The sequence below is a fragment of the Macrotis lagotis genome, chromosome 3 (assembly GCF_037893015.1).
Source record: "Macrotis lagotis isolate mMagLag1 chromosome 3, bilby.v1.9.chrom.fasta, whole genome shotgun sequence".
In the NCBI taxonomy this organism is placed as follows: Eukaryota; Metazoa; Chordata; class Mammalia; order Peramelemorphia; family Peramelidae; genus Macrotis; species Macrotis lagotis.
Window position 1 is genome coordinate 151,954 of NC_133660.1, and position 9,829 is coordinate 161,782.

The window sequence follows — 9,829 nt, forward strand, 5'->3', positions numbered from 1 at the left end:
AAGGGGCATCCATGATTCTGGGTAACTGTACTTTTTTTTTTTTTTTGACCTTCTTCTTCTCCTCTCTTCCCCCTCCCTTAAAAAGCCAAGTAATTTATCTAAGTGACTTCGGTCTGGGAGACGTATAGAAAAAGTAGTTTGACAGATCCTCCAGGTCCTCCCCCCACCCACAGCTTCCAGATACAAGGCTGGCTCGGGGCTCTCTGGGGAATGCAGCACCAGGGCCTTTTCTTAAGGTCCCCAGAATGCCCTCCTCTTAGACAGGCCTGCATGGCTCTTTGGGGGCTCTGGTGAACATTACCCTGACCACAGAGAGATGAATTAATGGGGATGGACTAAATGCAGGTGGAAGCCTAAGAGTAATCCGTTGACCTCTGCATTGGCTGCCCTGCCTCAGGGTCTTCTCCCCTTACCCCAATTGCTTCGGGGTCGGTCAGTTCTTTTTTTATTGGCCAGACCTCACTGGGAGAATAGTTCCCCTGCCTACTGCCCAGGTTTTGCCGATTAGGAAAGGCTGGCAATTTGATCTAGATTCCACCTGTGGGACACTCACCACCCACGCTAAACTCCAATATCAAAAGACCTTCTGCCCAGGGAAAAAGCGGATTGAATCTGGGCCCCTGAAGTTCCACAGCTTGCTTTCTCCTCTGCTGCCAGTCCAGCCACCAGGAAAGAAACCCTTAAAGCCTGTCATCCCCCCCCCCTTCCTTCCCAGCCAGTCCCTTTTCTGAAGTAGCCCTCCCTCTCCCCTCCCCCAGCACCCACCCAAGGCCTTCCCCCATTTGGGCTGATGCTTGGGGAATCTTCTGAAAGCGGGTTCAGATCTGTAGGAATCCAGGATTTGGAACCCTGCTTTTCCTTCAAAGGGAACTCCCTTCCTGGCATGCTGCTCCCGCCCCCCCCCCCAGAAAAAATATATTGCCATCATTCTACTTTTTCTTTAAAAAAAAAAAAAAATGACGTCAACTATTTGTACCAGATTGCTTCCTTTCTTCCGCATCCAAATTCCCTTCTCTCCACCAGGAGCACCTCAAGCTAGAATTTTTGTCCCATTTTGAATGAAGGCAATGGCTTAAGTGCAAACTAGATTTGCAGGCCAGCTGTCTCCTTTATGGCCACGTGTGGGGTGGAAATGTGTATAGAGGAAGTCTGCCCCCTTGCCCTCTGAAATACTGGATGCTCAGCCTCCGAGGATTTTTTGTGGCCCCAGGAAAGGCAACAAGTGTCCCCCCCAGCCAGCCTGCTGCTCCCTTTCTTAGGATGGAGGCAGAGCTCCAAAGAGAAGCATCGCCAGAGCCTGACTACCACCAACCCATAGGAGCCTCAAAGCACCTACCCACCCCTTCCCCTCCTAAGCCATCAGGGCTTGGCCAGGTCCCTGTCACCTAGACCAAAGTTTGATGGCTGAACCTGGGTTCAGGAAATAGGACAGGGACCTACATGAGGACAGAGAGAAAAAAAGAAGGTCCTGGTGATAAATGGGTGCTCCCTATCCATCTCTTCCTCCTTCATTCAGCAGAAAGGGAGAGGAGGAAAGAGAACTGAAAAGAAGGATGAGAGAAGGGGAGGATGAAAAAAAGGAAAAGAGGGCTTCCCCCTCCTTAGCCATCATAGCTCCCCTCATGGACACATACCCTTCCCGCCCAGGTACAAAGTCCCTCCAAGGTCCCAGAGAGGCCACAGCCACGACCTGACCTACTCCCACCCAGGGAGCTGAGATGGCTGGAAGGACAGGGGGAGGTGCGCGGCCTCCCGGCGCCAAGGGGCCCGGCCCCCAGACCTTCAGGCAGAGAGGATGGCCGGATGGTGGGGACAGGAGGAAAGGTGAGGAATAGGCCTCAGCGCACATCCCAGATGCAGCTGGGGAGTGGGGCTTTAGGGTGCTGATTCCCCGACTGGACTCACCTCTTGCAAGGCCTGGGCAAATTGGGCCACAGCATTGGAAGCAGAGGGTGCAGTGTTCCAGGTCTGGTGGGGGGGGGCGAACCCAGGCAGCCCCTCTCCTGCTCTACCTGTCCTCATGCCCACCTCCACTACTACCACCTCCTCCCTCTGGGTTCTTCCCAAAGCAGGAGGTTCTAACTAAGTACAAAGCCCTGATGGTGTCTGAGAAGGGTCTGAGTGAGGCTGTAGGCCTTGCCCCGGGGACCCAAAGGGGTGGGACCCGGGGTCTAGTTCCTCCATTGGAGTGTGGGGCTTAGAGCAGGAGGGGCTGGCAAACTCTGACACCTGAGATGGGGCGGGAAAGGGGAGGAGTCCACAGAAAGCTAGGTGGGTGAGTGGAATTAGCGAGCTCCAAAGCAAGGGGTCCCTTCTGGGTTCCCCATGTGAAGGAGAAGTCAGTTGGACGCCAGAGTCAGGAAACCCCGGCCTTCTCTGGGACCTTCCCTCCAAGATTCTGGGCTCTCAGGCCTGGCCCTACTCTCCTCCCCTTCCCCCTCTGCTCCGAAGTTGTCTTCTTCCCTCCCATCTCCTCCCTTAGGGTCCCAGTTCTTGCAACAAGAGGACAAGAACTGCCACAAAAGCCTCAGGTCCCAGGACAACCCCCAGGTGGTTGGGGGCCCTGTAGAGGGTGGGAAGCATCGAGCTAGCTATCTAGGGAATCCTTGATCCTGAGTCAGCTGGCCCGTGCTGCTGGGCCGGAGGAGACAGGCATCAGGGTAGTGGAATGGATTTCGGAACCCGTACCCAGCCCCGGCTGGGCAGGAATTCTCCCCTCACACACTCCCCAAATGCATCCCACATGCAGACTTAACACCAGCTAACCTTTCCCCCCTTTCCTTCCTGGCCTTGGAACCCTAGGCCTGAGCACTGATTCTCTGCAGAAAGTCATCCTCCCTGCCTGACCTGGAGACATTTAATGGAAGAATTGGGGGGGGGGGGGTGAAGAAAAGGAGAAGGGCATGGGCAAAGACCTCAGACTGATTTGAAGGGACCAGAGCAGGGAAACAAATACTTCAAGATAACTTGGATAGTCAAATAATCAGTCACTGAAAAATAATGATGTCGTTGAGAAAGGGGCTTGTTTGGGGTAACAATAGGCATTTCCCAAAGGAACCTTGGCCATCTGAGAGTGACCTGACTGCCCTGCGATTGGGGGAGAAATGACCCCTGGTAAGAAGGGAATGGGGGTGAAGATTCCTGGTGTTCCTCCCTGTCCTCCCCCTCCACAAATTTTTTTTAATTAAAATTAACTAATTTAGCGTTTTTATCTCCCCCTATGCAAACAAATCAATTTTAACCTTTTTTTGAACTTCTGAGTTCCTAGTTCAGTACATTTCTCCAGCCCTACCCTCTGGGCAGAAATTTGGATCCAAATCCTAAACGACCCATTGTGGGGAAAAGCGTTTCCCCTAATAGCTTGGGAAAGAAAAAAGAGACACCCCTCCAAACCAAAAGAAACCATGGCAAAAAACAAATTCAAGCCTTGCTTCTGAATTGAATGAGGGACAAAGAGTCATGAAGAGGTTACTAAGGAAATGTAGATGAGGGACTTCTGTTCAAAGTCTTAATCTCCTCAGGCAAGGGAAGGGATTCATTGTTTTGTTGATAGGGGCTTCCCTCTGAATTCAGTTAGGCTCAGCTCTTTCTCTGGGCAGGGATAGGAGTCTCTATCCTAAGGCCTTTAAAGCTGACTTGGATCATGGTAGGATGGAGAGAAGCCAAGTCCTGATCACTTCTTTGTTGGGCCTGTAAATCTTTCAAGGTTTTTCCAATTGGGTTCCTTTTTTCTTCTATTTTCCTTTCTAGGGATTTCCAAGTGAATTCTACCTAACATTTAAGGAAAGATTCATTCCAATTTTAGATAAACTACAATGGAGAACCATGGAAAACATTTCTCTGTAAGTTGTGTTGTGAAAGAAGAATCAGAACAAAAGGGAAATAAAGCCCCGAAGGGGGAGAATAGCAGCAACCCTAAAAGTTTGCAGACTTGAGACTAGTGGGATTTGCATTTTGCTCTCAAGAGGGTTGGAACTGCCTGGGCCTCAGCCTTCCTGACAAGAGCTATGGTTCACCCCACCTCCCTCTCCCTGTGTCCAGTGTGGTCCTGCTGAGGCTCCCTTCCCTCAGCATCAGATACACCTTAGGGTCCTTGGCTCTCAGTCCTCCACCACTGGGATGTGCCAGCCTTTTCAGGTTCCAAGAGTCAGGGAGATGAAGACCTGGAGGTCAGAGTGGGACCAGGCCAGCAGATCTTTGACCCAGAAGTGGAGGAGACATCCTTGGGCTAAGAGGGGAACAAATTAAGAAATGCTAAGGGTGATGGGAGAGTCTGAGGGAAAACTGGGAGCTGTTGTCTTTCCCTGGGACCAGATTGAAGCTGGCAGGAGCCAAGGGGGGGCTAAAGAGAGGCGAGATGATGCCAGTAGACATTCTGGAGCAAAGAACTGGGGTATTAGGTGGAGCAAGTTGCTCTGTGCAGCCTGGGGAGGAGAGCCAAGTGGGGGGGGGGAACCTCTCGGAAAAGGAGGACATCACAATAGCTAGCATATGTGTTGTACCAGAAAATCCTTACTGACAATGATCACACAGCTCTTAGATCTATGCCAGTGGAGACCCGACTACCATACCTGCCTGCCAGGGGTGGCCGGGCGGGCTCTGAGCTTTGCTTCCTCCCAGGCCTTGGGCCCCGTTGGATACAATGTTGCAGCTCCTGAATCCTGCCTGGCACCAGTGACCACCATCTCTCTTGCCCATCCACCAGTCCAGCCCCCTCCCACTGCAGGCCCCGGGATACTCAGCTGCAAGTCTTGGAGGGCATAGCTTTTGGCCCAGAGAGATCTGGAGTGAAAGGGAGGGTTGCAGCCAAATCCATTTGACAGGTTGAGCTCCCCTTTGTGTCTGACCCCTTGCCCTGGCATTCCCCCTCAGCATCAGAGCTCAGCAGGATGACCATACAGACCAGGGGAGTGACCCAGTTGGGCAGTGGACTGCCAGCTCAGCTGAGATCCTGGGGCAGGGGGAACATTAACTTAGGGTCCCTGCCCTGCAGCTTTCTGGGTGAGCCCCTTTGCCTTCTTTGGGCTGCTTGTGGGGGGAACATAAGCACCATGAAAGGGCATGGGGAAGGCCCTAGAACCCTTGCTCTCTGAGCACAGCTTGGACTGGGGCAGGGGTTCACTTCCACAGGAGGAGGGCACTGGCTTCCAGATATGGAAGCTCAATCAGAAAGGAGAAATGAACTAAAGGCTTTTGCCCCCTCTGCCAAAGGTGTAGAACCAAGACAGGATACAGTCACCAACTTGGTCCCCAGGACCAGTCAACTGGGCCTATAAATACCTGAACCCTTGGGGGGGCCAGAGAGCCTGGGTTGGGGGACACTATGATCACCCCTAAGAAAGGTGGGCAGTGCCCAGGACCCTCTCTAAAGAAGGTAGTCAGTGCCTATTTACTCTGGAAAGACGAGCAGATGGCATGCTCTTGAGTCCTTTGGGGGGGAGTGAGAGCACTTGAGAAATGGAGCTATGGGAGACTGAGTGACTCTGAACCCCAGACTGTCTTTGAGCAGAGAGCCGCCTTTTATTTGGTAGGAATTTTTATACAGGAGAGACCCAGAGAGCTGTACCCCAGGGCCCAGCACCATGCTCTCCTGGAACTCCTTATAATGATGATGAATGAGTGAGCATTGTTTCTGGGCACCTGACCCTAAGTTGAGACTGTGGATGCATCCGAAGGACCCCTGCTAGGGAATCTTAGCCTGTCCTGTTTGGCTTGGAGCAAAGGATGATGGGAAATGAGAGGCCTCGAGGCTGGGCCTTAGGGAAGAGATGAGGAAGGCGCTGGAGGTCCCCCAGCTCTCACAGGCTCCCTCTGTTGTCCTTGCCTCCCTAGGTGACCATCCAGGCGCTGACCCTCCAGCTTACAGGAACTTCCCTCAGCTCTGGTTCAGAGTAGGTTTTCCTCCCATTCTGAGGCCTGGCTCTTAATTGTGCAAGCCTTGGACACAGAATCCCAGGGTTGGGGGGGGGGGGTTAGTGTCCCCTTTCTTCGGAGTCTGAGGGCTGGGGGTTTCCATGGAAGTCTAGTAAGAAGGATCGCCCATGCTGCCCCACTGGGCCTGCTTCATCTAAAGCTTGGGCTCGTCCTTTGCCTCCCCCAAGAACTCTGGAAAAAAACAATCTCTTTTTTTTTTTTAACAGCTTTTTTTTCTTGCCCCAGAAGTGCCCCCAGGGATTTGCCCCCAAAGCCCTGGCACGTGAGCAGCCTCAGCCTCCTCCTCCACTTCCAGGCTTCATACCTCTGATTGGCATGTACCAGAGTTGAGGCTCCCAGGGAAAGGAGATGGCACCTAGACTGTGCTGTGACCCCACCTGGGTAGCCCTGGGTCAGCCGCAGGGCCAGGGGAGAGGGACTGGGGCGGGGCTCAATCCCAGCAAAATCCAGGATCCAGGGACCTCAGGTTCTTGGCAAGAGAATGGGGAGGGAACACCCCCAGGGTTCTGAAGCGGGGGAGGAAGAAAGGAGGTGGGGTGGGGGGAAGGGAGTTGAGGAGGAAGCAGAGGGGGGGCAGGGGGAGGGATGAGATAAGATCAGAGGCTGAGGTAAGGCCAGAGAAGGGAACCAAGCTGTTCCTGCTACACGGCTGGTGAGTGGCTGCGGTAGGATTTGAACTCTGCTCTCTGCACAGCACTCCCAAGAAGAAAAAGACTCTAGTCTAAAAGGTGGCAGGGACAGAAGGAGGGTGCTGCCGAGGGTGAGGGAAGGAGGGGGCTTGGGGAAGGATGACAGGTTCGGACTCAGCTTCCGGGGGTGGGGGGGAGTTGGGCTGCCTGGAGACAGGGGCCTGATGGTATTAGCATGAGGGCGGGGATCGGCAGAAGGCAGCCCCCCCCCCCCGAGGTTGGAAGCAGCATGTGGAGGGGGTGCGGAGGTGGGGAAGATGAAGAAGCCAGACAGAAGGTTCGGAGGCAAAGGGCTGAGGCTCCAGGCTCGGCCTAAGGGGACTTGGAGAGAGAAGAGCAAGAACCACCCCACCCCCCATTAGAAGCGGCAGCGGCCTCAGGACATCAAAGTCGGGGGCCCTGCAGGTGCACAAAGGTGCTCGCTCTGGGGACTACTGATTACCTAATTCCCCTAGGGGTTGGGGCTCCTAGAATCCCTGTACTCTTGGGGGAGGTGACCCCCCACAGACATGGGTTATATTGGTCCCCAGAAACCCTAGTGATTTGGGGGTGGGTTTCCCCAAATTCCTTCAGGGGCGGGGCTTTGCTATGCCAGAAGATGGGGTGAGGAGGGGGCGGGCTTCCCAGGAGGCTCTGCGGTGTGGGGGGTGGCCCATCCCCCAGTACTTGACCCTGGTCAGGGTGGAAGGTCCCACAGTCTCTTTGCTTCCCCTGAATTCTTGATCCTCGGCCTCTTCGCCAGGCTTCTTCGCTAACAATTCAGAAAGGGTAAGTAGAGGCAGGCGGAGGGGGGGCGAAGCTCAGGGCTGGGGAACCGAAAATGGGGAGAGACAATTGACAGGTTAGTGGGTAGTGGCTGATGTCCTCCATCCCATTTATCCGTGGTTGCGTTAATGCAGGCGACTGGCTCGCTCGGAAGGAATGGGGAGCCCGTTCGGAAATCTTGGGGTCAGGCCTGGGTCCCAGGTTTAGGAAGGTTCCCAGGTTCGATTCTCAGCTGCCTCTGAATCTGGAGTCCCTGAGGCAGATGGGGAGCTGGGTGCGTAGAGTGCAGGGCTTGAGGTCTGCATGACCCGAATTCAAAGCTCTTCGGTTCTGCTGGTCTCAGTTTCTCCAGCCGTAAAGTAGGATTGTTGACGGCGTGACTGGCTGGGGTGATGTCAGAGCCAGGGAGCTGTTGCCCCCCCCAATCCATATGGGTTTCCCTTTCCCCTTTCGCCCATATCCCCCAGGTGGGCAGCCTAGATGGCGTACAAGCTGGTGGTGCTGGGCAGCTGCGGCGTGGGCAAGAGCGCGCTAATCATCCGCTTCCTCCAGAACCGCTTCGTGGCCGAGTACGAGCCCACGTTCAGGGACTTCTACGAGGGCCAGCTGATGGTGGACGGGGAGCCTTGCCAGCTGACCATCATGGATACCTCCGGAGGGCAGGAGTACCAGGACCTGCAGGATGACTGCATCCTCTGGGGCCAGGGCTTCCTCTTCGTCTACACGGTCGACTGCATAAGGTCCTTTGTGGATATGAGCCGCTTCTGGGACCAGCTGAAGAGGGTCAAGGGCACCAGTCGGGTGCCCATGGTGCTGGTGGCCAACATGGTGGATGAGCCCCACTGGATGGTGGACTCAGGCATGGGCCTGGAAGCGGCCAAGAGCTTCGGGGTGCCCTTCGTGGAGACCTCGGCCAAGACCCGGCAGGGCGTTGACCAAGCCTTCCGGGCACTGGTTCGGGAGATTCGCACCCAGGCCGAGGAAGACCAGGGCTGCGGGTTGCAATATTGCTCGGTCATGTAAGCTGGTGCCCCGCTCCCCTGGTCCTGCCAAGTCCTGTCCCCTTCCTCTTGTCTGTTCTAATTTGGACTCCTGGTGGGTCCAGCAGGGGCCGGAATCTCCGGGAGATTCTTGGTGGGACTCATCAGCATCCCTGTGCCACCCAGGGAGTACTGTGGTCCAAAGGGACATGTGCCAGTGTGAGCCAGGGTGCTAGGGTTTCTGCAGCTGCCCACAGGGGGGAGGAGCCTTGGGCTTTGAATCCCAAAGTTACTTTTCTTGGTCTAAGTTTTATGATGAATAAAGACCTTTGAGTTGTTTCCAAGTGTGTTCCTCGTGGTTTCACCGGAGCCGGTGTGCTGGGGGCAGGAAGAGCAGGAGGGCAGTGGGAGGGCCTGGGGAGAGAGCTAGGCTGGGGAGGCAGGAAGGCAGGGGACTTTAACAGGGAGACCCTGGGCCTCGGTTTCCTCAGCAAGGAGATGGGGAGATGGTGGCTCCTCGAGTCCTGCCCAGCTCTAGGTCTAATTCTGAGACTAGACTGAAAAACCTATGAACCCATTGGTTCTCAGAACCTCAGTTCCCTGATCTGCAATATGGGGTTGATGGCACCTGATCCACCCAGAGTTTGGGGGCTGTCAGAGGAGACCTAGAGACAAAAGTCTTATGGAAGCCCTGGAACAATGGAAGTCCTAATCTCTGGTCACTTACTCAGGCATCCGCCCCAGGGCAGACCTCATCTCTTTTTCCCCTCTCGGGAGCCTCAGTTCTCGCCCTGGTCCTTCCCCAAACCCAGCCAGAACTAAGCAGGATTCTGAATCCCAGGGAGTCAGTCTCAGGGTACCCTGGGGCATCAAGGAAATGGGGGGGTGGACATTTAGAGGACAAAGGGTCTTCAAGACTCTGCCATCTTAAGTCTTCATTCAACTGGTGGGAAAGGGGCCCTAGACAGGGGGGGAGCATTGTGTCCAAGGGTCACAGAGAGAAGAAATCAATGTCCTTGTTGCTTTGGGGTACCCCGAGACTCCTTGGGTTTGTTGAAACCTGCCGGGTCTGGCTGGCTTTGGGGAGGAGCCAGAGAGAACTGAGGTTGCTGAGTTGGAAAAAGAGGCAGGGATCTGCCCTGGAGGGGCTTCTATTGTCTTAGGGGGAGAACTCAGCTGGAGGGGAGAGCTGAGCTGGGAAGGGAGAGGGAAAAGGGGGTGAGGCCAGAGGAGGTAGTCCCAGCCTATCCCTCCTTGGGTTTGCCAGTGGCTGTGGCCTGGCCTTGTGTAGTCCTGGGAACATGGGTCCAGTGGGGACCCAGGATAGAGCTGGCATTTAGGTGAGAGGAAAGGACTCAGCAGTTCTGGGGTGGGGGGGCGTCTTGTCCTCCAGGTCCCTGATCTGGGGCAAGTCTGAGCGGGAGAGAGGGGAGAACAGGTTAGGGGAGGCAGGGAGAGGGG

General features: G+C 55.0%; 1 pseudogene; it reads left to right on the forward strand.

Moving 5' to 3' along the window:
• The first annotated feature begins 7,868 nt into the window (after window positions 1-7,868).
• Window positions 7,869-8,676, forward strand: LOC141515925 (GTPase NRas pseudogene; annotated as a pseudogene).
• The last annotated feature ends 1,153 nt before the right edge of the window (window positions 8,677-9,829 follow it).